The sequence below is a fragment of the Temnothorax longispinosus genome, chromosome 10 (genome assembly GCF_030848805.1).
Source record: "Temnothorax longispinosus isolate EJ_2023e chromosome 10, Tlon_JGU_v1, whole genome shotgun sequence".
Lineage (NCBI taxonomy): Eukaryota > Metazoa > Arthropoda > Insecta > Hymenoptera > Formicidae > Temnothorax > Temnothorax longispinosus.
The window spans coordinates 2,073,585-2,101,330 of NC_092367.1; the positions used below are offsets into that span (position 1 = coordinate 2,073,585).

At 37.5% G+C, this 27,746-nt stretch overlaps 1 protein-coding gene and 1 long non-coding RNA gene across 7 annotated transcripts in view; one reads left to right on the top strand and one right to left on the bottom strand.

Annotated features, from left to right (window-relative positions):
• Zw10 (Zeste-white 10) overlaps nt 1-27,746 on the bottom strand; it is a 73,080-nt gene that overhangs the window by 27,351 nt on the left and 17,983 nt on the right. The gene's annotated exons all lie outside the window — the stretch shown is intronic.
• Nucleotides 25,632-27,483, top strand: LOC139820007 (uncharacterized). 5 transcript variants are annotated; one of them, XR_011733873.1, is made up of 6 exons: nt 25,632-25,846; nt 25,901-26,018; nt 26,095-26,299; nt 26,395-26,606; nt 26,686-26,783; nt 26,900-27,483. It is a non-coding gene; the product is annotated as an uncharacterized lncRNA (long non-coding RNA). The 5 variants fall into 5 exon arrangements; XR_011733872.1 differs by having other exon boundaries at nt 26,921-27,483; XR_011733871.1 differs by having other exon boundaries at nt 25,901-26,023; nt 26,686-27,483.

Below are 27,746 nucleotides of genomic sequence, written 5' to 3' on the forward strand. Positions count from 1 at the left end.
TTTCATCAGCCATTGTGTCCTTCCATAACTGCGCATCTTCCGAGTTGATTGCTTAGGTATAAGAATTTGGCACATGTTCAGCATGCAATGCATAGCTGCAACTGCAAACGTAGTCATCTAGATAACGAGGTGTATGTCGATTACGTTGTGGACGTTGTTCCTGTTCAGGCTCAGGTTTCTTTAACATCTGCATCATTCACTGGAGTTTGTTGATCCTCTTCAGTTGCTGATTTCAATGAGATTGTCAAGTTTGGTTTTGTTTGTTCCTTGATTTCAGCTTCATCGGCTGTGATTTGTGCTACAGAGTCGAACACTTTCTCTGACTCAAAAGTAACATTGCAAGTGTGTACAATATCACGCCTTCCTGCATCCCAGATCCGATAACCATCGCAACCTTCATAACCAACCAGTAGATCAAATCTTGATTTCGAAGCAAAAATACCCTTTTTGCGTTTTTCATTTCAGGCACGCCGTACAGGAGCTACTAGGTATACCGTAGTCGAGCGCGCGTGCGAGGAGATGACTCATAACTCCTACATTTCTTAATATTTTTCCATATAAAAAATACTGTAAATGCACCTAAACATGTACTTTAATATCGTATACACCATGAACCTGATTGGCCTACCACTTTGTCACAAATAAATCCTGAAATTGAAGTAGTACAGTCCTCCGCCAGAGGATACTACCCCCTTAAATAATAAATTATTTTCTTTAAAATTATAAAGTACCCTTATGAAAAAGTACACTCAACTTTGATGGTTAACACCCAAATTTAAGTGTTAACACTAAACTTACGCCCAAATTTGAGAGTTAACACTCAAATTTGGGCGTAAGTTTAGTGTTTGTCATCAAAGTTAAGTGTCAACACTTAAATTTAGGTGTAGATTAAGTGTTGACCATTAAGGTTTAGGTAAGTTGTGGGTTTAATCCTCAATGATGAGTGTATATTGGGAGTTTATTCTCAATGATAAGTGTAGGCTTTGGGGATTAAGCCTCACTGTTTAGTGTAGGTTGGAGATTGATCCTCATCGTTGGATGTTGGTTTGGTGTTAACAGGGTGTTAACCTTTAATGTTCTATGTCGATTTAATCAGTGTCGCCATGATCCTTTTATCGTTGGGTGTCGTTTAAATGTTATTGTGTTAATCTTCGTTAAGTGTCAATTGACGACTTGGTTTTTTGGAAAAGTGTAAACATCTCCGGGCAGAGTAATACGATACAATTTAAAGTGCCGGAGTGCCGGCTGCCCGATGATCTCGGGCTGCTGTTTGAGAACCAAAAATTTAGCGACGTAACACTTACTGTCTGCGGAAGTGAGTTCCAGGCGCACAAAGCAATTCTCGCAGCCCAAAGTCCCGTCTTCTCGGCAATGTTCGAGCACGAGATAGAGGAGAAAAAGAAAAATCTTTCTCACGCAATAAAGTTAAAAACTTTTAGTTGATTTATTTCTGAATCGTTTCATATGAAATAATTTTGTAAACCTTTCAGTTGAGCTGTTTTTGAAACCTTTCTCACGCAATAAATTTGAAAACTTTTAATTAAGTTATTTTGGAAACATTTCATAAAATATAATTTTGCAAATCTTTCAATTGAGTTTTCAATGAAACTTTATATACATATAGGAAAAGTAAATAGACGAATTTAGAAAATTTTAATTGCAGCCCTAAAACGATTCTAAAGGATGTAACCACACCCTTCATATGTAGGGCTTTTTGCTTTTCTCAGATATTAATTATTAATATTATATTATATTATGTAATAATATACGAATCTTTTATATTAATATTCATAATATATCAATTGTTGTTGCGTTGTTTTTAATATTTGCCAGTTAATAAATAATTTCAAATTTTTGAACACTAAAAATGCTTATATACAATAGGAGCATAAGCTAATAGTACAGTCATTTAATTGTAAAAAAAGAGGTTACCTGAAAAGTTTTCCGGGAGTTTTGAAAATGGGTAATTTTATATATTTCGATGTGCTAGGCTCTTTCCGAACTTCAACTTTGCCACCTCGTATCTTTGCCGCTCGCGCCGCCATATTAGAAAAATGGCGCCTAAAAGCAGTCTTTTGACAATATCTCCTTTCCGACTCATTCTACGATAAAAACATTTATATACAAAATAAAACTAGAGAAAATTTCCTACAATTTATGTAATAACTTTTTTTTTCGTAAAATTAATAGTTTTTGCATACGAGCGCCGCAAAGTATAGTTCAACACGCGTTTTGGCCTAAAAACTCATTTTCACACCATCTTGAGGTAGAGTAAGCGGCGCGTATAGAGCGAATATCTTCTATAACGATTGCTGCTGCTGTCTTTACAATACGCCGACGTTCTCTTGTCTTGTTATCACTTTTTTGGTTGTACCAGGCTTCCGTCAATAACTTAAACCCTGTATTTCAAAAACAAACCACAGAAGCCTTATTGGCAGTGACGGCAATTAAAATATCATCATCGTATTTTTTGAGTTGTGCTTTCACCGTTTTTATGTGTGGACGGTAATCACCTTCAATTTTCGTCATCAGGTCGTCCAGAGAAAACTGACATTCTTCGGAATTCTGCTCGAGATAAGAATAAATGTACTGCATCGCAGTATCGATCTCGTTTGCATACGGACCTCTTTTTTTTACTTCTTCAGTCGGTGGGGCTTGGTACAATTTTTTCATGCACGAATTGTGATATTGTGCATCGGCTGCGACCAAATCATTAACATGCTCGAGACGCTCAACAATCGCTCGATCCCAATCATCATTACGAGCTCGAGCAAGTTCTGAAATACTGTTTCTCATCGATAATTTACGTACGCTATACACAACATTACGATCGCACAAGCGCGTCTGTTTTTGTTTCGCTATAAACTCTGCTGTTATCTCAGCAGCGCACAAAAAACAATGATTTATGAATGAGAATGTTGGGCGCGTAGATCGCAGTTGTGGTTGAGAAGTCGTGACATCGCTTCCTCTACGCAAAGATGCAGCGATTAACTTCTCATTATTGTATCGTTTTCGACATGCATCGTGAACCACTATCGATCTCAGTCCCACCAAAAGTTTATCCTTGTTGTCCTTTCTTTTAATACTTGACTTACGAAAAGTCTCCAATCCTTTTTCCTTCACTTCAATCACTTCATTTTCTTGCAATGGATTAGCACAAATAAAACAGTTTACTTTATTAGAAGCCATGGCTCTATAAATGCAAACGACATTGTGAAACGACAGACGTGTACTGATGACTCAGACTAAATATTTCTATTGAGCTCTGCCAGCAGATGTTTTGTAGAAGGAAGAGAAGGGGGCCCGACACAAAGGCGACGCATTTCTTTATACCTGCGGAGGACAGGCCATAGTAAGCCGGTTTTTCAACGCATAGTAAAATATTTATTGTTAGTATAGTATTTAGATTTAAGTTAATTTTATAATTCACAAATGTAATCAATTACAATTAAATGTCACGGGTCGGTGTAGATGTATAATGGTTTGCGGCGCTCGTACGCCAAAACTATTAATTTTACGAAAAAAAAGGTTATTACATAAATTGTAGGAAATTTTCTTTAGTTTTATTTTGTATATAAATGTTTTTATTGTGGAATAAGTCGGAAAGGAGATATTGTCAAAAAACTGCTTTTAGGCGCCATTTTTCCAATATGGCGGCGAGCGGCAAAGATACGAGGTGGCAAAGTTGAAATTCGGAAAGAGCACATCGAAATATATAAAATTATCCATTTTCAAAACTCCCGGAAAACTTTCCAGGTAAAACTACCAAATGACTGTACTATAAAAGGAATTAAGCATCAGAACCAGAGGCTCGTCACTAGCCCGTTTGATCATGGAAGTCAAGCAACGTTGAGTGCGGTTACCACTTGGATGGGTGACCGCCCGAATAAAAAAAAAACGGCAATATATTTCGTAAATCTTTCAACAAACTTTCAGAAAGGTTTCAAGTGTGAGAATCGCGGGCATTTTGCTATTCCAGAGTTGTCTCAGAGATGTTGCAGAAACATTTTGAAATATTTATGACATGTTTCAACTCCATCAGATGAAACATTTGGTAAATCTGAAGAATAGTGGCCTCCTCACCGATTTCGTTCAACTTGGGCTCAATCGACGCGTTTTTGCACGAAACGACCGAATCTGGCAGAAAAAAGTGTCGCTCTGCCCCGCGAAGCGAGATATTAACGGTTAAGGTGAAATTTCATGAGCAGTGAAAAGCAGCAGCAGATCGCACTGATTGGCTACAAAATAGAGAAGTTCTAGAAACTCGAGAACTTCTCTATTTTGCAGCCAATCAGTACGATCTGCTGCTGTTTTTCACTGTTCATGAAATTTTACCTTTAAAGTTGACGACTATCAGGTTATGAGACCTGTCATACCGACGCGATGTAGCGACTGGTAGCGACCACGAACATGCCCTGCGGCCACATGCGCATGCTCCGTAGCCGCACGCGCATGCAAAAGAAGGTCACGTGACAACTGTCTGTTTGGTAAGTACATATTTATGTGTACTTTTCACATACCAACTATTCTTTGCTTTAACAAATTATTTATGTTTTGTTAACTTAAACGCTTAATAACTGTAACTTTTATTTCTGTTTCGTTAACTTCAACACTTAATATCTGTAACATAAATAATTTGTTAAAGCAGAGAATAGTTGATATATGAAAAGTAAATATTTATGTGTACTTTTCATATACCAACTATTCTCTGCTTTAACAAATTATTTATGTTTCGTTAACTTAAACGCTTAATATTTGTAACAGAAATAATTTGTTAAAGCAGAGAATAGTTGGTGTATGAAAAGTACATGTAAATATGAACTTTTCATATACCAACAATTCTCTGCTTTAATAATTTTATTTCTGTTTCGTTAACTTCAACGCTTAATTCGCGTGCGGCCACTGAGCATGCGCGTGTGGCCGCAGGGCATGGTCGTAGTCGCTGCATCTCGTCGGTATGACAGGAATCATAACCTGATTCCTGTCAACTTTAACCGTTAATATCTCGCTTCGCGGGGCAGAGCGACACTTTTTTCTGCCAGATTCGGTCGTTTCGTGCAAAAATGCGTCGATTAAACCCAAGTTGAACGAAATCGGTGAGGAGGCCACTATTCTTCAGATTTACCAAACATTTTTTAAATATCCCTGAAAGGTTCCTGTGCTGTATGAGTAATTAAAGGTTAGGAACCGGTGGCTAAAGCCTCCGTTCCAGAGTCGAGCCCTTCACGCAGCGACGGTACTTTGACACTGATGGACGAGTCAACGGCGTCAACGGGGATCTCGGTGCCGTAGGACTAACGGGAGGAGCCGACCAATCGGCGAGCCTGATGACCGAGGAGGAGAGGTCCAGGTGTTCATAAGCAACGATTCGACGCAGCCAGAGAGAAACCTGAGAGAGGCCATCCCGGCATTTTTCGTCAATTTTTCTGTGTCGCATTTTCCGACGCGCCGCCTGAGAAAGTGCAACTCAACTACGTCGTTTCGCTCGGTAACCGCACATGGTTTGCGTCCGTGCTAATGGTTCGTGTCCGAACTAGCCAGTTAAGAGGGGATATGCTGCGGCCGCGGCGCACAGTGGAGCCGTTTGCGCGAATCGCGGAAAAAATTATGTTACTTGTGAAATATGCAATGAATGATCATAGAACCTTTCAATGTTGACTTATAAAAATTGCAAAAGTGTATATTTATTAAAAATTAATGATAGGAACAAGTATTTGATTGAAATTAAATAAAAATTCAATTTACATTTAATTTACGTATAAGAGCAAAGTAATTCTTGCGTCTCATCGCTTAAGTCTAAATTTTTTTGATGTGGTTTACTTCTTAAACTAGTTATTAACGGATCGGATGACACGAGCATCATATGCATAACATCTTCATTTGTAAACAGACGGCTACATTTTCTACTATGATTAAGTCGATATATCGTTTATAGTCTTTATTTCTTGCCTCTTGAGCTTCTTCCGATAATGTCCCAACAGGTAACGCTGCATTTTCGGAGGCATTTTCTATAATTTCCTTACCGTGAAGAAGAATTTTATGAACGGTAATTGGCATAAAGTACCAAGAATATTTTTCAATAAATATATATTTCCGCTGCCTTGTACGCATAAGAACCGAATTTTTCTGAATTTATTTCTTCACCACAATTAATCGTTTGTAATATTGTGGAAAATCTTCTGATCAATTCCTCGTCAACTCCAGTTATTTCTGCTGTGATTTTTGGATCAGCAAAAAATCGTCGAGAAGTATTTCCGTCATTAGATGATCCGGAACCTTGTTTAACGATGTCTACCCTCAGTCCAAGTTTATTATAAAAAGCGTTTTGTATTCTTTTTTTTTTGTTTCTTCTTTTGAACGCGTGTTTCTGGCGTTGTTGACCACTTATTCTTGAAAGACAAATTGTAGGCAATATGTAATATACATTCCATGAATTTGATTCGTGCGTGCAAGGGTGACATTCCTAATTTGAGTGCTTCTTTTCTTTGTTAGACCTTTTATTAATTTCTGTTAAGTTGTTCATTTGAGATGGTTTGGAACCGCAAATGAAGCACGAAGATGATGAAGGCGTGTGGGTTACAGCTTGAGCTACCTTACCGTCTATCATCGTAAATATCATTTGATGATTTATTTTGAATGTGGTCCAAACTTTTCTATTTCTGTTTCTCGTAATTGAGCAATTTCGTCATCCATACGTTGCTTTTCACTTTTTTATTTTTCAGCAGTTTTTTGTGTATTCAAATTGTATTGCTCTGCAATATCTCGTTGAAGAAGGTCGATCATTATACCAAATAATAATATTTTTATCGTAAAATGAAGTAAGACGTAAGGGCACCATCTGTGACTAGTTAGTGCCAATTGTTATAAAAGACTTTTGCAGCAACAATGCACTCGAAACAACAATTATCCGTTGCGTTCCTTTCTCCTTTCAAGACATGAAAAGCTTTTCCATCTCCTATCAAGAATTAGTCACAGATGATGCCCTTACGTCTTCATAACCCACACGCCTTCATCATCTTCGTGCTTCATTTGCGGTTCCAAACCATCTCAAATGAACAACTTAACAGAAATTAATAAAAGGTCTAACAAAGAAAAGAAGCACTCAAATTAGGAATGTCACCCTTGCACGCACGAATCAAATTCATGGAATGTATATTACATATTGCCTACAATTTGTCTTTCAAGAATAAGTGGTCAACAACGCCAGAAACACGCGTTCAAAAGAAGAAACAAAAAAAAAAGAATACAAAACGCTTTTTATAATAAACTTGGACTGAGGGTAGACATCGTTAAACAAGGTTCCGGATCATCTAATGACGGAAATACTTCTCGACGATTTTTTGCTGATCCAAAAATCACAGCAGAAATAACTGGAGTTGACGAGGAATTGATCAGAAGATTTTCCACAATATTACAAACGATTAATTGTGGTGAAGAAATAAATTCAGAAAAATTCGGTTCTTATGCGTACAAGGCAGCGGAAATATATATTTATTGAAAAATATTCTTGGTACTTTATGCCAATTACCGTTCATAAAATTCTTCTTCACGGTAAGGAAATTATAGAAAATGCCTCGGAAAATGCAGCGTTACCTGTTGGGACATTATCGGAAGAAGCTCAAGAGGCAAGAAATAAAGACTATAAACGATATATCGACTTAATCATAGTAGAAAATGTAGCCGTCTGTTTACAAATGAAGATGTTATGCATATGATGCTCGTGTCATCCGATCCGTTAATAACTAGTTTAAGAAGTAAAACCACATCAAAAAAATTTAGACTTAAGCGATGAGACGCAAGAATTACTTTGCTCTTATACGTAAATTAAATGTAAATTGAATTTTTATTTAATTTCAATCAAATACTTGTTCCTATCATTAATTTTTAATAAATATACACTTTTGCAATTTTTATAAGTCAACATTGAAAGGTTCTATGATCATTCATTGCATATTTCACAAGTAACATAATTTTTTCCGCGATTCGCGCAAACGGCTCCACTGTGCGCCGCGGCCGCAGCATATCCCCTCTTAACTGGCTAGTTCGGACACGAACCATTAGCACGGACGCAAACCATGTGCGGTTACCGAGCGAAACGACGTAGTTGAGTTGCACTTTCTCAGGCGGCGCGTCGGAAAATGCGACACAGAAAAATTGACGAAAAATGCCGGGATGGCCTCTCTCAGGTTTCTCTCTGACGCAGCAGAAGTTCTTCGAGGAGGTTCCCGAGGCTGTGATCGAGCAGATTGTGCGAGAGTGCGGGGAACAGCCCGCTGGAATAGACGACCCGACGACCGGCCAATCAGGAGACGAGGAGAGAGTCGACGAGCAGGCGACCGACCACGGACCAGACGGCGCCGGAGATTGCAGCAGGGGCATCCTGTGTCGTATGAAAGACTCACGTTCCGATTGTGCGCGACAGTTAATGTCAACTTTTATTTTTTATTTATTAGAATCTACCAAGAGTAGCATTTTATTACAGTTTTATTGCGATAAAGTTTATTTTCGAGTTTTATACGCGAATTGCGCGAAGCGATACCCAGAGAGGTAATTTTTATACTTTGTTTGCACGAGTTGCATGTAATAGCCATTCAGAGGGCATAAGATATTAAAAACGACACATTACACGATACACTTAATCAAAAATTCATATCCCACCAATCCCAGCAATCCTGAGAGAAATAAAATAGAGATTCGAGTAGAGTCAGTCAGAGAGCCAATCACAGGCCAGCATTTGAAATGGATTCAGATAAATTTAGAATCATAGTATTGTCATTCATTTTTATATTGTTCGCGATATCAGTAGTTTGTATTCTGTTATTAGCATACTCGAACGTTGCAAAAGCAGAACCATATTACTTACCTTAGAAAACAGTCACAAGATGAAGCTGAAAGAATACCTAGTGGTTACTCTAATGATTTTCATTCCCGTCATAATGACATTTCCCGACGTACAAACAGTCACCATGATATTTACGCTATACACATTGTATATTTTGTTGTTAAGTCTAGAGATCGATCCACGATTGGTTTCCGAGGAACAGTGAACCATTTACGTAGGATTCGCGCGTATTGCGATCAATAGTGCCCGAGGGTACGAGCGAGGACCAATAGCGTCCGTATTAAGCGTTTAGACATTTATTTTACCATTATGAGTATCTTAGACAGTTTTGACGGAACGTCGTACAGCGACAGCCAATGGGGAGAGACCCTGGCAATTTTATATCGATTATTATTTATGTTTTCGACTAATTTACACATTTCACACAGTTTGATAACAGCGAGAGCCAATAGGAGCGAGTCCTGGCCAATTTTCTATTGTTTAACATTTTTCAGATTATTTTACGATTTCATAAGGCCTTCAGCCAATCAGAGCGCATCGAGCGACTTTCTATTACCAAAGCGTCTGAACGACCAATGAGAAGCGAGCATGGCTCGAAACAGCGAGATTCGTTTTATAACGCGAGATTTACATTGTATAATTGATTTTATGTTTTTCCCTGTCGAAACAATTATGATTAGCGATTATTTTTACTGCATGCGGTACAACTATTGTATACTTACCGTATAATATAGTTACCAGTCCATTGATTGGGCGAAACGATCCCACGAAGTCCGGGTACCTGAAAGAAAAGGAGAATTAATAAGATTTGAATCTAGTACAAGATTACCTGCGTTATCTTGGATCGTCACTATGACCATTGAAAGGTCACTCGGAAACGTTCCGAGTGACTAGCTCGCGAACACGCACTTTGTGCTGTTGCGATGGCTGGCATTGGTTGCCGCATCGCGTAGATCGAAGCGAGAGCCCGTGTCCGCCGTCCAATCGGAATTCAGATTTACGATTGAGCTGAGCCACTCACCCGGCTCAGTGAGTTGTCATTGGACAACGACGACCGAGGGATCGTGTCGCTCTTCGCCCAGCGACACAATTGGCCGAATGCGAAATGAGAGGATAGGCGCAGGCGCGAGTAGTAAAAGTGGGAGAACACGACCCGTTCCTCCCGACAGTCCTTCGTCGGCTTTCGAAGCGTCAACACGTATTCGGTTGCGCGATAATATTTGATCCCGAACGACTTATCCCGTTGTCCGCTAGCGATAGTAGCGTGATATTCTTTGTGATTTATTCGTGTTTGCGCGATAGCGGGAAGTATCCAGTGCAACACGCTTACGACATAGATTCGTACTTAGCTCAAAATCGTCGGTACCGCCGAGAACGCGTCCGCGATCATTTCGTGAGCTGTAAACCTGAAATACATTAAATTGTTATTTGTTTATAATAAACAAAGAGTCATTATTCGCGACCCCAGTGAGTGTCCTATCCAAATATCCGTATATTACGATCCGCCAAACAAGGGCGTGGCCGACGGCCTTGAACACGTCCGCGGCGTAGCAAGCGGCAGCCACGTAGCTGAGAGGAAGGACGGGGCGACGCAGACATCCCAGGTTTCTGTATTTAAGCCTGAAAATACAGTGGCGACCGTAATTTCAGCCCAAGTAGTAAGTGGCTATAATTTTAATTTTTACGAGTTCATTTGTTGTTCCAGTCACAACTTGACGGTTAACCATCATCCAAAGAAAAACTCTTAAAGTTGGGTGTGATTTCGGACCGCCAATTGAAGGTTAACTTTCAAATGATGGTTAACCTTCAATTGGCGGTCCGAAATCACACCCAACTTTAAGGGTTTCTTTTGGTGTTTTTTTAACGGTTAACACCAAAAGTTGAGTGTATTTTTCCATAAGGGTATTAAATCAAAACATAACAATTATAATTATTATTTAACAAAATGAAAATATTTAGACTCTAGCGAATTAAATCAAAATTGTAATAAAATGCCAATATAGGTCGAAAATTATGTTTAGTGTAAAGAAATTGATCAAATTTATTAATGATAATATTAACGTTTCTGCTTGGCGCTTGCGAGATTTGTAACTTCAGTGCAAACAACGTGCAATTATTCAAAAAATCGTACTTACCTGCTTTATGATAACAAGTAATAATTTATAGCAAGTAATAAAGTTCTTTTATTAAAAAATAAACAAAAATTTTGAGGAGGCTAGTATAGGTTAAGAGGTTAATAGGTTAATTAAATATACAAGATATAATCTAACTGATGCTTTCTGTCAATGTTTTAAATGCTTTCGCTTCTTTAAAAATATAAATGAGAAGATAAATAATTTTGTTACAGTGGTTATATATTCCGCCCTGTTTGAACACATTATCATAACGTGTTTATTTTAAAATTTGGTAATTATGCATATTAAGACCCCATTCGCCAATGATCTTGACCTTGAAAAAAGTGGCGGTCACGATCCGTTCAAAAGTTACGAAGCATTAAAGTTTTCGCTTTGCAAAATTAGTTGTATATCGCCACAAATATTCACACAGATGATCGACTAACTTATCTTGTTTAATACCATCTCTACTTAAACAAGCTCGTAAACACGCCACGAACCCATGTGACAACTTGTTTCGCGTGGAAAGTATATGCGTGGAGGCAGTAGGTTGTAGGTTCCGCCCCCTGTGGTCACATGGGTTCGTGGCGTGCTTTACGAGCTCGTTTATTGTATATCGCCGTAAATAGTCACACAGATGATCGACTAACTATCTTGTAAATGACTAATATATATGTAGAAATAGTACATGTACGAACAAAGGAAAGTCTTTTAAAACAGTAAATGGAAATTTTAAAGAAGTGGAAAGCTAACGCATGTACTTTGAAGGCACACTGTGTCTAGTTCAATGATAGTGGAGCCCCCGCAGGAGGGCGGAACCTACTACCTCCACGCATATATTTTCCACGCGAAACGAGTTAATTGTTACATGGATTCGTGGCGTGCTTTACGAGCTCGTTTAAGTAGAGGTGGTATTAAACAAGACAAGTTAGTCGATCATCTGTGTGAATATTTGTGGTAATATACAATAAACAAGTTCGTAAAGCACGCCACGAACCCATATGACCACAGGGGGGCGGAACCTACTGCCTCCACGCATATACCTTCCACGCGAAACGAGTTGTCACATGGGTTCGTGGCGTGCTTTACGAGCTCGTTTAAGTAGAGGTGGTATTAAACAAAAGATAAGTTAGTCGATGATCTGTGTGAATATTTGAAGCGATATACAATAAGCGAGTTCGTAAAGCACGCCACGAACCCACACGGAAAAAGGTATTCACCGTATAAGATCATGCAAGGCGGACCATGAAACGCGCTGCGCCCTGCCACTACGCTGGGCCGTGTCCCCCACTCTCTTCCGACGTGCGCCCATGTCAAAACACGCTGCCGCGCAGCAACGTTTATCCTCGTACTAAGCACGGTATTTTTCCGTGCATTGCATCGGCTTTCGCGTTGCGAACGTAGCACGTCGTATCTTGCAGCGCAAGCAGCGTGTTTTGACATGGGCGCACGACGAAAGAGAGTGGGGAGACGGCCCAGGGCCCAGCGTAGTGGCAGGGCGCAGCGCGTTTCATGGTCCGCCTTGCATGATCTCATACGGTGAATACCTTTTTCCGTGCATGTGACCGCAGGGGGCGGAACCTACTGCCTCCACGCATATTATACTTTCCACGCGAAACGAGTTGTCACATGGGTTTGTGGCGTGCTTTACGAGCTTGTTTAAGTAGAGGTGGTATTAAACAAGATAAGTTAGTCGATCATCTGTGTGAATATTTTTGGCGATATACAACTAATTTTGCAAAGCGAAAACTTTAATGATTCGTAACTTTTGAACGGATTGTGACGGCCACTTTTTTCAAAATCAAGGTTACTCAGGGTCATGACCTTGACAATATATGTCAAGGTCAAGGTCATTGGCGAGTGGAGTTTTAATATGCATAATTACCTAAAATTTTTCCAAAAATCAGATTTTCTTTGAACTATTAATATAAACACATATAAATTTTTAATTAAATTCATTTTTGTATGTTAATAAACTTTATAGATACTAAACTGATTTAATCATTTTTTTGAAAACGCGCCATAGGTGTCCTGAATAATATGGCGGACGGTGGATGGTGTCCAATCTCTTATAGCGAATTCGGGCGCTTGCACTAGTGCACACTGACTGAGTGCGCACTAAGGTTTGTTTATAATCTATTCTTATATTTAAAGTCGCTTAAATACACATTTAAAAACTTTTTAACCAATAAAACAATCTGTAATATCTATACGGATGCTGTACAAATCATTTTATAGACTAAGAAGTATTTAAGATGATCTGTAAATATAACAATTGATTAAGAACAAGTTTTAGTGCGCACTCAGTGTGCACTGTGCAAGCGCCCGAATTCGCTATTAAGGATCTCTAGAAGTGTGTAGGGATTTTTTAATGAGGGATGGGACAAAGCCACCATTAATGGGAGCGGAAGTGACGGCAGGCATTACGCGTCATTTTTTAATAAAACAAAATAATTATATCAAAAATATGTCTACATAAATTCAATTCTAATTGAGGAATTATTTTAATTAAATTGAAGTAAATAAATAAAACTTAATTAAATGAAATAAATTCCGTAAATTAAGAAATTAAGTAAATAGTAACTGTGGCGGTCCACGCCACCAATGATACATCCCTGCGCGATGCCTGCAATACCGGCAGTTCGCAGCAACGCCGCTAGGCGTCGCATCGCCGGGGCAGCTTCGCGAGTTCTAATTTCTGCACCGACGAGTATAAAGGGGGACCCCCTACGGGCTCGAGCAGATCTTCCCGGCGCTAGTCGCCAAGCCAGCAATAGCGCTAGACGCTAAGCTGACACACGGCACGAGTCGCCCGGTTGCAGCGCTAGACGCTCACCGAAAACCTCACGGCGCGAGTCGCCCGGCTACAGCGCAAGACGCTTGCCGAAAACCTCACGGCGCGAGTCGCCCGGCTACAGCGCAAGACGCTTGCCAAAATCTCACGGCGCGAGTCGCCTGGCACAGGCGCGAGACGCCAGCCAACCTACGGCGCGTGGTCGCCCAGCTCTTTGTTTCAGGTCACACACGGACTTCTACACACGACCAACCTACGCGTGACCACCCGATCCTGGCGTCCCTCGTCGCGGTACAGATTATGGCAGGGACAGAATACAAGTCAAATTAGCCAAAAACACTTACACGCAAACACTTGTAAATAGTCTGTAAATATAACGTTCTAAACATATATTGGAAAGTGTCGCCTACATTTCTAGCCTCCTTTGCGATTCACAAACCTTGGGCCAACTCCTACTCACGCACCAGTAGCAGACTAAGTTAGATATAAGGTAGAATACCGCTCTGCATAGAATAAAAGTAGTAGCGCCCATAGTAACAAACAATAAATACTGATAAATTTAATTTATCACAAAAAGTTAATAAATGCAGTAAATAATGCAATAAATAATTTTTTTGATAAATTTAAGAGTTTTTATATAAATTTACCAAATTTGTAAATTCAATAAATAAAAAAAAAACAAAACAATTTTGAAAATCATTTTTATACTAAAAATGTGTTGATGCGATAGTCTGAGCTTATATTTACCAATATTAGTTAATTTGATGATTTATAGTTTAGGTTATGCATTCTCTATATATATTCTCATTTCAGTATTAAATAATAATATAAAATTACATTCAATTTATAATTTTATAATTTTAATGAAATTGGATATATTAAGTACAATGCTTACACTTTTATTTTTTTTCTTGCTCACTTTATCAGTTATGACACAGTATGTACAGTTATACTGTGGTCATATGTCATAAATTGACATATACTATACACTATCTTTACTAAAATATACTCAAAGCGGAAATATCCCATTAATGGCGGACGACCAATCCGCATCCTGCAGCCTCGGTGTCCTGTCCCTCATTAAGGGGATGCTAAGAGCCACCGCACAAGACTCTCGTATGGTCACGTAGCGTAACATAACGTGAGCCAACGCACAAGAAACGTATTGGTTACGGCCGTTACGGCGTTATACGTTTCTTGTGCGTTGATCTACGTTACGTTACCATACGAGAGCTTGTGCGGAGGCTCTAACCGATACGTTTCTTGTGCGTTGATTCACGTTACGTTACGCTACGTGACCATACGAGAGTCTTGTGCGGTGGCTCTAAGGCCGAACTTCCTCGACGTTTATCATTGTCGGTAATGTCAACTCTGTCAACTAAAAGCAAAGGCCGAACTGATATTGGAGACCTCGCGTGGTGACAACGCGAAACTCCGGTTTCAATGTTACCAACTAATTTCAGGTTCTATGAAGTGGTGTATGTACATATGTCCGTACACGGCGTACACGTACACACACCACTGAATTGCTCACACGGACGCACGGTAGAGCGACATATGCTATAGACGCGGCAACGCCGCGCGGCGTTGCCGCGTCTATGGATTCTTTAGCAATACGGCCTGAACCTGAAAATGCTTTCTGGCCATCCGTAGCAGAAGGCAGTAACGTATCAAGGCTGATAAGCACCCGCTTTTTATAAATTACATATATTCTTATGCACACATGTGCGTATATATATATATAATATGTATCTAATTATTATGTGTATGTTTATCATTGTCTGATGACAAATAATAACAGTAGCATAATTGAGAATGTGAATTAGTATACATAGTATATATTGACGCGGGTACTTATTAGACTTGGCAATTTACTGCATCTCTTGCACCTCAAATAATTTTTTTCTTGTAATGTAAATGAATGATGTAAAACTCTTTCAAAGGATCTATCCATTCTTGATGGGGTAAAATAATAACTTCTATAACAAATGCAATAAATATTTAGTATTAATTTATATAACTAATTTTATTCTGTCTTTATATAGAAAAATATACACTCAGTCTTAGCATCAGAGTAGAGGGTAACGCAGCTGATGAACAGTATAGATAACAAACTGAATAAAAATCTTAATTATTATAACATAATGATATTAATAATTAAGATTTTTATTCAGTTTGTTAATTATATTATCTATAACTGCATAACGTGCAGTTTACGCCGAAGCGGCTGTTTTACGCGAGCGATATGTTTCGTCGACGGATGATTAGCTATACTAATTATGATTGTATACAGAAAGTGAATATTTGCGTAAAGTATCGTTGCCTCGCGAATAAAGTCGAAGGACCGTCGAGAAGAGGAAGCTCGCGGTGCTTTCATTTCCCTTCCGAGTGCGCTTCAATCTTTTATCCGTTTTCGCCCTCGTCTTCGTTTCCATTGTTAGTATGCGACAGCCGTTACTGCACTCCATGAAGGGTATCATTGATTTGTCGAATAATACATAAGCAAAAGAGATGTCTTTCCTTGTGCTTAGAAATCCAAACAGATTTAAAAACAGTTCTGATTTCGAGAATTATAAAGAAATTGTATTGTGTTACTTTCTTTCCATCGCGGCGAGTATCTAATCGTTTTTATACATTTATAGTTTACAAGTATACATAGTACTTGAAAAGAAAGGAAAAAGGTGATCGTCGCGTTTTTTTTCACAGAGACGGGCAAACATGAAACTGTGTTCACGTTGCCCGACTAAATCAAACTCGGATGCTATGTACAAGTATCTAGTTTTTATCCATCGGGACTTTAGGATGCCGCGAATGCTGATATCAAGAATAATTATGATTTATCTTAGTGGAGTACGTACATCTTTTCGGCTTAGAAACGAAGACGATGACGACGATGACGATCAAACGAACGCTTCCGATCTTGTCCCAAAATTGTTTTCGTTTTCTCTTGTAACGAACGTTTCGAGGAATTTGCTTACGACGGTTCGTTAGCATATGTCTCGCGGTAATTAACGATTATACGGAGCCGTCATATTTTCCACAACGCGTAGGGAAAAAATTGAATGGTTTCTAATATGTATTCAGAGAATGTTGATTTATCATATTATTCTTTCAAACTTGCTTTTCTCCTTTTGAAAATTTAGACCAAGAGAAACTTTTGTTACATATTACTTTATATTGATTTTTTTTAACATCTTTATTTCTTAAAAAGGAAACAAAAACCGTAGAAGAAAATTATTAAACTTATCTTTACCGTGTTGAAAATTCATTCAATTTTATCGCTACGTGTCTCAACTTCTCTTGTTAAAAACAAAAAACTAATTTATAGCTTTTGATTTTACATATAATTGTTAAATTTCAGTTTTGTCAGATGCGATTTGTGCGAGCTTATTCTGTGGAGCAAATATTTTGTTGCGTTTTCGAGAAAGTGTTTATCCGATCATTAGCGAAGCAACGCGATGCATTTATATTCGATCACGAGGGACTATGCGCAAATTTTCGCATTGTTTGCGGATTTTATAACTTTATTGACAAATATAAGATCTAAGATCTTTCGCATAACTGATTTACAATTAAACTTGCGCTTTATTGAGGCTCAGATGTACACCCGTCTGTATCACGTCAATAAAAATCTGGCAGCAAAACGTGTATGAATTCATTCGTTTAGCAAAGGATGCGCGTTGACCTTAGAAGCGCACGTTGGAATTTCATCCGGAGGGAAAAAAACTTTGTCGCATTTTTTTAATCTTTCTGATTCTCAAAATAAATTCTTCGTGTATATTTTTTTGTGCTCATAATATTATTTGATTTTTGCAGATTAATTTTCTTTTCATGAAATATATTTTGGCAACTATGCCGTCTATAGAAAGAAATCTGTCGGACCTGTGCTAACTCGGACCACGTGCGTTTCTGACGTTTAGATATTAATGAAATTCAGTTAGTGATTGAATTCTCTTAGAAAACAAAAAAATGACCTGTCTCGTTTCTTGATAGAAATTTGATAGAAATTCGATAGAGATGCTAAATACTAATTTATTAGGTGCGTTCGGGAAGACGCTATTAGTGCTATTTGCTTATTTTATCCTTGTTTTACACCTGATGAGCGATAAAGATAGAATGATGCAATAGCGCTAATAGCGCGCTTCCCGAACGCGGCGAACGCAGCCATTGTGTTATAAATTCGACGTTAGCTTTTCGCGTGAAACTGGCATCGGCTTCCTATCTCGCTAAACGGGCCTTTTTCAGTCGGATACGTTTCTTTCATTATAATATAGAGAGGAGAAAAAGCTATAGGGATAGGTAGACATACATTTTGTACGACAATATCGGGGGTCTATCGTTTGTATAATACGATTATTTTTTCTCTGGGCCCGGAGCCTCGTCCACGATGACGATATCGCGGACACGGGATGTCTCCAGGATCGTGCTCCGATTACTTTGTACTAAGAATAATTCTGCATAAATTTGTTTTGTGCCTTTTATATCATATGTATTTTTCAAGCAAAGTTCATTTGTAGAATTTACGCGATAAAAGATATATATGGGGCGTTCCACGCCAAATCGGACACCATTTGGGTTTTGCGTCTCCGATTTTTTTGAAAATTTTTATGTTATAGTATTGGTTGAAAGAGGCCTCCATGATTTTTTTCAAATTTTTTTGTCGAACCGTTTTCAAAATATCAATTTTTGAAAAATTACGTTACTTTTTTTTTAACGCCCATAACTTTACGAAAAATGGGCCAAATAAGACGTTTTTTTTCAAAATTTTTCTTTTTAAACACTTTTGATAAAAAATATCAAAAAAAATTTTCAAACTGTATTTCTATAAGATTTTCATATTTTTGACACAAATTTTTGATTTACAAAAAACACGTATTGATTGATTTTCTCCAAAATTTTTTGTAAAAAACTATCATCAATTCCACAACTTTTAAGCCTAAATTTATAATGAGATAATGACGGAATCTATTTTTTTTTTCAATTTTTTAATTTCCATCTTTTATTTATCCGTGCTAAAAAATATCTGAAAAGAAAAAATAATTTACACAGGAACTACTATTAATAATTATCTGAGACATAGTGATTACTAAATAGTTTACAAATTGATTTCAGGAAAAAATACAGTTGAATTAAAGCGTTTATTATGCTTGATAAATTTTTTTTTATTAAGTAGCGCTTATTTTCTTACACGTTTAAATATTTTAAAAATTCGAGATTCAACAGATGATGAAAATTGTTTAAATCTCAAAGTGCCTTCTCCGTCTGGAATTACACAATGATATTTCTGCGTTCCTGTTATTGTCTTAGCTCTAATATATCGCTTGTCTAATGATTCTTTGCTCTGAATATAATCTTTGTTAGAGAAGAATTGCGCAGAGGGAGAGAGAAAGAGAGAGAGAGAGAGAGAGAGAGAGAGAGGAATAAATGGGTGCATGCAAATTACATACATAGAGAAAGGAATAATAATACGAGAGATATCTGTCCTTGTCTAACGAGGCATCTGTACGACATATCTGTCAAAGCTCGTTCTTTGAAACGGCTTTATAGATCACAAAATCCTTTTACAGGAGTAAAGTTTAGGTACTAATGAAGGGTGGGATTGTAAAATAATTAATAATAATTGAAAAAAATGTAAAAATGCCTAACGAGATATCTGTATCATATATCTGTCCTGGTTCGATTGCTGTGTACGAACCAGACAATATAGCCAACCGCCCAACCCCGAAACTGCCCACAGCTGCGTGCGCCATCGCGCCATCTCTTGCAAGATCCGTGAACTACTGCTGTGACATGATTGCTGCTCTGCGTGAATATTTTTGTAAAAAATATACACGATCGTTTCAAAGCTCTCATTTTTATTCCAGGCTTTCAATCTCAATTTCAAAGGTACGTTATTGTTTGTGCACGTCTTCTGAAGGGTGGAAAAGTTTCATTTCGTACATATTACTTATACAACTGTTTATATTAGAAAATAAGGTTATGAGGTGACAGAATTTTAAAATTTTTTTCAATTATTACTAATTATTTGACAATCCCACCCTTCATTAGTACCTCTACTTTACTCCTGTAAAAGGATTTTCCCTAAGACACCGACGAGATACTATTAAAGACCGACAACCCTGGGGTAAATTTTCGTGACTGCCCGGGGGCCCGGTGGTAATTGAAGAATACTGACATTATCGACTGTTTTGGCTATTCGACTATTCCAAAGAAGGGAGTTTTACCACCGGAAATAAGTTGGCAATGCAAGTTCATATTTTTTAATTTAATATAGCTCAAACGATTGCTCCCTAATTGCTCCCTCAGAATCGACGATTGCTCCCCTTTTAAGATTATTTTTTTTGAGATATTTAATAAAAACGAAAATTTCTAATTTTTATTGAAAAACATATTTATAATAACTCTATGCACTTTATAGGGCATAGAACGATTGCTCTTTCATTGCTCCTTATTGTTCCATCATAATTTTAATGATTATTGCATTTTTATTGAAAAAATAACAAATTAATCATTTCACTATCGGCCGCCTATTGTAACTATGGCTCGGCAGCGCATGCGCATGCTACATAACTATGCGCATGCGCGATGGTATCTGTTAGAGCTTTTACGGATACCATAGCGCATGCGCGTATGGCTTCTGCTTTCTGCTCATGGCTCCTGCAATTTTATGTGCTTCCATCTTAACTATTTCTCGCTTCGCTATATTGGGATTTTTAATCGCTCCATTTGTATAATTAATTTTGTATGATATTTTAGCAGAGAACTGTTTATTTTCTTGGAAAAATACATTTCTCACAGTCTTCTGCAAGTATATCCAACATAAAACGATTGCTCCTTAATTGCCCATCTGTCAGCATTGTGCATGAGCCCTTATTGACGTTAGGCTTAGTTTCCACGCGTCGCGTCATCTGTCGTTAAAGCCTCTTGCACAATGCCAGGCAACAGGCAATAGGAACAGGGAATAGAAATCAGAAATCATGTATAAATGCAGAATAAACAGTGACACAATCAATAGACACAGAGTTTCAGTCACGTTGGAAATTCTGTGCCTATTGCCTGTTGCCAACCAATCATAGCATTCGAACTTTTAGGTTGTAATTAACGATTTTTTTAGTTATTTCCTGTTCCTATTGCCTGTTGTCTGGCATTGTGCAAGGGGCTTAACCAATCTAAACATCCCATTGCAAATAATGTAATAAAATAAGATGTTTTGATTGATCGCGACGGATAACGCGATGCGTGACGCGCTCAGTGGAAACTCGGCCTAAGGCTGAGTTTCCACTGAGCGCGTCACGCGTCGCGTCATCCAATCAAAACATCCCATTTCGATTCCGTCACAAGAATGTAATGAAATGGGATGTTCTGATTGGTTAACTTATGACGACGCGACGCGTGACGCGCTCAGTGGAAACTCAGCCTTAGGCATCGCGTTAGGCCCGGTCTACAATGGATGTCGGAAGTCGGAGTCGTAAGAAATTGACCAATCACAATCTATTATTCTCCTTGCGGTCAAAAAATAATGAATGGTCAATTGATTGGTCAATTTCTTACGACTCCGACTTCCGACATCCATTGTAGACCGGGCCTTATCCGTCGCGACCAATCAAAACATCCCATTTTGATCCCGTCACAAGTAATGTAATAAAATGGGATGTGTTGAGTGGTTAACTTGTGATGACGCGACGCGTGACGCGCTCAGTGAAAACTCGGCTTAGTGCCCATCTACAATGACTACAATAGGTGTTTTAAACCCTAAGGGTGCCTCCCCATGCAGGACGGAATCTCGGAAAACGGAATCTCGGAATCATTCTGATTGGTTAGTCCCATGAGGCTAACCGTTAGCCTCCGCAAGGAAAATAATAGATTGTGATTGGTCAATTTCTTACGACTCCGACTTCCGACATCCATTGTAGACCGGGCCTAACGCGATGCGTGACGCGCTCAGTGGAAACTCGGCCTAAGGCGTCACGCATCGCGTTATCCGTCGCGACCAATCAAAACATCTTATTTTATTACATATTTGTAATGGGATGTTTAGATTGGTTAAGCCCCTTGCACAATGCCAGACAACAGGCAATAGGAACAGGAAATAACTAAAAAAATCGTTAATTACAACCTAAAAAGTTCGAATGCTATGATTGGTTGGCAACAGGCAATAGGCACAGAATTTCCAACGTGACTGAAACTCTGTGTCTATTGATTGTGTCCTGTTTATTCTGCATTTATACATGATTTCTGATTTCTCTTCCCTGTTCCTATTGCCTGTTGCCTGGCATTGTGCAAGAGGCTTTAACGACAGATGACGCGACGCGTGGAAACTAAGCCTAACGTCAATAAGGGCTCATGCACAATGCTGACAGATGGGCAATTAAGGAGCAATCGTTTTATGTTGGATATACTTGCAGAAGACTGTGAGAAATGTATTTTTCCAAGAAATAAACAGTTCTCTGCTAAAATATCATACAAATTAATTATACAAATGGAGCGATTAAAAATCCCAATAGAGCGAAGCGAGAAATAGTTAAGATGGAAGCACATAAAATTGCAGGAGCCATGAGCAGAAAGCAGAAGCCATACGCGCATGCGCTATGGTATCCGTTAAAAGCTCTAACAGATACCATCGCGCATGCGCATAGTTATGGTAGCATGCGCATGCGCTGCCGAGCCATAGTTACAATAGGCGGCCGATAGTGAAATGAGTAATTTGTGAATTTTTTCAATAAAATGCAATAAATCATTAAAATTATGATGGAACAATAAGGAGCAATGAAGAGCAATCGTTCTATGCCCTATAAAGTTGCATAGAGTTATATAAATATGTTTTCAATAAAAATTAGAAATTTTCGTTTTATTAAATAGTCTCAAAAAATAGTTTTACCTTATATAATCACTGTTTTATCATCAGAAATGTACAAATCTTTTATAATTTTTTCAATATTTGTATCTTTTTATATCTTTTTGATGTAATTGACAATTATATATATGAAAATACTTTACAATAAATATATATATATATATATATATATATATATATATATATATATATACCGGGTGTAACAAAAAGGTCGGGACCCTGGATTATCTCGGAAAGTTGACATTTTCGGAAGAAATGTTTTATACAAAAGTTGTTTGGATTGAAGGGGCACATAAGATGGTGCCATTGGTTTCACCTTGGATGATCGTTTAAAGCTCACTCACCTTTAATTTCTTAAATAGAAATCCCTATTTTTCAATGCATATTCTTGTAGCTAATCTCGAGAGCTTTTCAAAACACTATAATAAAGTATTTTTTTATTAAGAACTTTTGGAATTATAAGGCTTGAAAGTTCTAGTATTTTGACATAAAATACAAAATATCTCGTAAAAAATTAAGTTTTCGGTAATGTTACCTTAACACTTTTATGCACAGAATAATGAGACGAATCAATTGGTATAAAAAAAGGCATATTTCCTTTAAGAAAAAATATGTAATTTGCAACACGCATCTGCATACTTTTTCTTAAAAGCAACTATGTCTTTTTTATATAGATATATAAAATATAATTATTTATTTACTTCAGTTTACAATGCCAAGAAGGAAACAATTGCTTTTATGAAACATGTATATCACATGCTAATTTAGTGTTAAATTATTTTATTATTTTATTATTGCACAAGGTATTGCAAGGTATAAAAACAGTGATTGCCACTTTTTCCATAAGATTCGATATATACATTATGTATGTATGTACGTATATATGTATATGTAGTTTTAACAATTATTTAAAACTTAGCAATAAATCCTATCACACAGATATATTGTAGTATATCATATATTTGTCAGATATGCATATCATATATTTATGCGACGTAAAATGTGACACGGTTCACGGTTCCCAGAATATCTCGAGAACGGCTGGACCGATTTGCTTCAAATTTATACACAATGTTTTACGATAGTTTTTCTCGTTTCCATCGGGAGATTTTTTTTTTATTTAACTAGTTTTTTTTATCAGACTATAAAAGGTCACATTCATTTTTCGACCCAAATCGACCTTTATAGTCTGATAAAAAAACTAGTATACAATTAAATATTAATTGCATAAATATATGATATGCATATCTGACAAATATATGATATACTACAATATATCTGTGTGATAGGATTTATTGCTAAGTTTTAAATAGTTGTTAAAACTACATATACATATATACGTACATACATACATAATGTATATATCGAATCTTATGGAAAAAGTGGCAATCACTGTTTTTATACCTTGCAATACCTTGTGCAATAATAAAATAATAAAATAATTTAACACTAAATTAGCATGTGATATACATGTTTCATAAAAGCAATTGTTTCCTTCTTGGCATTGTAAACTGAAGTAAATAAATAATTATATTTTATATATCTATATAAAAAAGACATAGTTGCTTTTAAGAAAAAGTATGCAGATGCGTGTTGCAAATTACATATTTTTTCTTAAAGGAAATATGCCTTTTTTTATACCAATTGATTCGTCTCATTATTCTGTGCATAAAAGTGTTAAGGTAACATTACCGAAAACTTAATTTTTTACGAGATATTTTGTATTTTATGTCAAAATACTAGAACTTTCAAGCCTTATAATTCCAAAAGTTCTTAATGAAAAAATACTTTATTATAGTGTTTTGAAAAGCTCTCGAGATTAGCTACAAGAATATGCATTGAAAAATAGGGATTTCCATTTAAGAAATTAAAGGTGAGTGAGCTTTAAACGATCATCCAAGGTGAAACCAATGGCACCATCTTATGTGCCCCTTCGATCCAAACAACTTTTGTATAAAACATTTCTTCCGAAAATGTCAACTTTCCGAGATAATCCAGGGTCCCGACCTTTTTGTTACACCCGGTATATATATATATATATATATATATATATATATATATATATTATTCCTTTATATATATTTATTGTAAAGTATTTTCATATATATAATTGTCAATTACATCAAAAAGATATAAAAAGATACAAATATTGAAAAAAATTATAAAAGATTTGTACATTTCTGATGATAAAACAGTGATTATATAAGGTAAAACTCCCTTCTTTGGAATAGTCGAATAGCCAAAACAGTCGATAATGTCAGTATTCTTCAATTACCACCGGGCCCCCGGGCAGTCACGAAAATTTACCCCAGGGTTGTCGGTCTTTAATAGTATCTCGTCGGTGCCTAAGAGCACAATTGACGGAAAGTCGACGGTAAAGCCCCTTGCACAATGCCAGGCAACAGGCAATAGAAACAGGAAATAACCAAAAAATCGTTAATTACAACCTAAAAAATTCAAATGCTATGATTGGTTGGCAATAGGCAATAGGCACAGAATTTCCAACGTGACGGAAACTTTGTGTCTATTGCCTGTGTCACTGTTTATTCTGCATTTATACATGATTTCTGATTTCTATTCCCTGTTCCTATTGCCTGTTGCCTGGCATTGTGCAAGGGGCTTAAGTCTTTTATAAGTCGACTTCTAGTCGGCTTCTAAAAATGGTAGAAAGTCGACTAAAAGTCGACTTCTAAATAGGCGACTTCTAAAAATGGCGGAAAGTCGACTAAAAGTCGACTTCTAGTCGACTTCTAAAAATAGCGGAAAGTCGACTAAAAGTCGACTTCTAAATAGTCGACTTATAAAAGTCAACGGAAAGTTGACTTTTATAAGTCGACTTCTAGTCGACTTCTAAAAATGGCGGAAAGTCGACTAAAAGTCGACTTCTAAATAGTCGACTTATAAAAGTCGATTTTCCGTCGACTTTTATAAGTCGACTTCTAGTCGACTTCTAAAAATGATGGAAAGTCGACTAAAAGTCGACTTCTAAATAGTCGACTATAAAAAGACGGAAAATAGTCAAGCGGCGCGTCATGCATCATCAATATGGCGGCGAATCTCGAGGAGGCTGGAGGAGCAAATTAAAGTTTACGCGAGTGCAAGGAATACATGCCGCGAGACAGGACACGATAAGACGTCGAAAAGCGCCGCGCTATCAACCACCGCCACGAAACGTCGTCGTCGTCGTCATCATTGTCTTCCCGTTGACTTCCTCGATTAGATCAGAATACTGGAATTTGACTGTATGTATGTTGCAATATGTTTGAAACGGTTGTCTACAACAAGAATTGTTACAGAATATGCCGTTACCAACCGACATGGAAGCGAAATTGCTGCGCCAGATAGTTCTTGCAGGTATGGCAAATCTAAAAGAGGATCAGGATAAGGCCAAGTGGAAACATGCTTACAGGTTAGGTATGGTGTGTTATTAATTATCATCGATAATTAAGACCTATTGAATGCGACCTTTCCATTCTGAACCATCTTTCAGAACACCATCAGAAATGGAGGAACCTGTGTTCATGCATTCTTCGTGCGTTCTACGGAAAATCAGTCCGGAATAGGTGGTTTATAAAAAGGTGTACGAAACGAATAAGATATATGCGAGGTGTCACGGCGATAGAACCCGAATGATTGCCGAAATTCGCTTCCATGCTATGCCATCTTAGTGAACCATTGGTTGATCCACCGCCAAGGTATTTTTATCACAATTGTTGCTTTATAATGTTTTTCCTATTTATTTATAAAGATATTAATCTTCATTATGATCGAATATTATTCTCATTTATAGATATAATCAAGGAACTGGGAAGATCATTTGCCGCGTGTCTGGTACATTTGGAAAGGCCGGATAGGCACTACCATCGATGGATATAGAGCATCTGTGGATGGTGTGAAGTGGTTCGCGTATTTCTTCTTGGAGGGTCAAGTGTACCCTAAGCTGAAACGATTTGTTCCGTCGCTGCTGACGACACCTGGGAGCATCACCAAGTCATGGGCCAGGTAAATCGTTATTCTATCTCCTTTCGATTTCACGTTGATTCATCGAATAGATTACATCAATTCAATACGATTTTTTCAGGTTGGTACCACGCACTCAAGCAATAGTACAAACGCTGCAGTCGCAGGGAGTCGTGTCCAAATACAAACTGCTAGAAATCTGGGGTTTGGATGAAAAATGTGAGATTTTAATTTATAAAATAATATTTATATATTATCATAGAGTAGACTTCTATACAATACTAGACCGCTGACAGGCATCTCGGCCGTGATGCTTGCCGTCATGTTGATTTTAGTCAAGATATGCTATACTACAGATTCTATACAAGTGGTTTTATACAAGATTTCTATACAATAGTCTGGCATATACAGAATGTCCAAAAGAAAGGGTTTAATACTACAGGAGTAGTGGTTCGATTTCGGCATTCAAGTACGCTACACGTTGAAGGCATGACTTACAAACTTATTGATAACATGTACCAATATTTAACACAAAAACATTCGCCTGCTTCGTTATGTACTGTAATAACGAATGCAGATAAACGCACATCATGAGCAACTGAACACCCGATAGTGACTTATTGTTAATTCAATATGGCCGCACCCTTCACTAACACTTGCACCTCGCACTCGCATCAGCTTTTCGGCAGTGCGTCCATAGATGTTAATGGTCTAGTATAAAAGTCTGTGGATATTATATATTTATAATTTTAGTTCTGTTGTCAGCTTACAAGAAGTGGCTGCCGGAATCCGCGCACGCAGAAGTGGCACAGATATGACGGCACAGTGGCCGCCTTTGTAATTATTATAAGAATAAAACATTAGGATTGTAATTATACAGTTTTTTAGATAATTAAATTATTTTATATATGAAAAAAAATCGAAATGTATCAGTTTTAGCCTTCCAGCAAAGGGTCGATTGTGTATCTTGAAATAATGAGGTAAAAATTACAAAAGTGAGAAAATTCATTAGCGTATCTACGATTTTATTTATCAAAATCTAATAAAATCTGTTAACTTTTGTCATTTTCACCTCATTTCAAGATACACAACCGACCTCCAGACGTACGCGGCGGTTTATTTTATCGACTTTAAAAGTTGGCGGGAAGTCGACTTCCTGTCATGACGGGAAGTCGACTTGAA